Here is an 855-nt window from a genome sequence, read left to right as displayed (position 1 = left end):
ATGCTTCTAAAATGATTTTTCTTTTTATCTGTTCCAACCTGGGTGCTGAAGGAGGTAGGCCTCCACCAGGTTGTTGAGGATGTGGTTCTTACAAATCCTCTCCACAGGGCAGCGACAGGTAGGGCAAAGAGATGATCGCTCCATCCAGCCTGAGTAGCAGGCAGCACAGAACACATGCATGCAAGGCTGCAAGCTGAAGACAAAAAAAGAAACATGAGACTCGGTATTAAACTCACATTATTTTTATTTGGTGGATGTGCATGAAGATAAACGAGACCACAAAGTAAGATTTGTGAAATCTTACCTGACACAGTCGTGCAGTAGGTCCTGGCAAATAACACACGTCAGGGTCTCCTCCATTTTGTCCGTCTTAGCCCCTGCTGCTGGTGGGTTAGACAAAAAACTTCCAAGATCTCCCTTAGCTGAACCACCCACTTCTGTACTGGAGGTGTGTGGAAAGCCCAAATCATATTGCTTATCTGTAAACACAACAGGTTTATATTTTACATGCTACACTGAGTCATTTATAGCATTTGTTTGGTTTGGCTTACAAAAGGCTTCCAGGGTAGGCTTCTTGATGGAAAGAAGTTTTTAAGGCTGGACAAAACCCCCAAAGTAAAGCTCTGGTAACACACAAAATCTAATGTGAGGAATCAGTGAAAACCACCAGGTTAATACCCAAGTTTAAAAACTAACCATCGGCTTTTCTCCTCCTCTTGCTTTCTGGCTCCAGCTCATCTTGATCCTGTGCTGGGGCAGCATCTTTGACTTGGCCTGATATGATGGAAGAACATTATTTAACCTGGGTTAAATAATGATGTTAATACTTAGAACTGCTTGTACTGGAAAAAAAAA

At 42.6% G+C, this 855-nt stretch overlaps 1 long non-coding RNA gene across 1 annotated transcript; it reads right to left on the bottom strand.

Moving 5' to 3' along the window:
* Positions 1 to 43: 43 nt before the first annotated feature.
* LOC109954227 (uncharacterized) lies at positions 44 to 778 on the bottom strand. Its single transcript, XR_002274050.1, has 3 exons — positions 697 to 778; positions 305 to 479; positions 44 to 193 (listed from the first exon to the last, which is right to left on the bottom strand). It is a non-coding gene; the product is annotated as an uncharacterized LOC109954227 (long non-coding RNA).
* Between the last annotated feature and the right edge of the window lie 77 nt (positions 779 to 855).

This window comes from Monopterus albus, unplaced genomic scaffold, assembly GCF_001952655.1.
Source record: "Monopterus albus unplaced genomic scaffold, M_albus_1.0 scaffold4666.1, whole genome shotgun sequence".
In the NCBI taxonomy this organism is placed as follows: Eukaryota; Metazoa; Chordata; class Actinopteri; order Synbranchiformes; family Synbranchidae; genus Monopterus; species Monopterus albus.
This window is presented reverse-complemented; position numbering and strand designations above follow the sequence as displayed.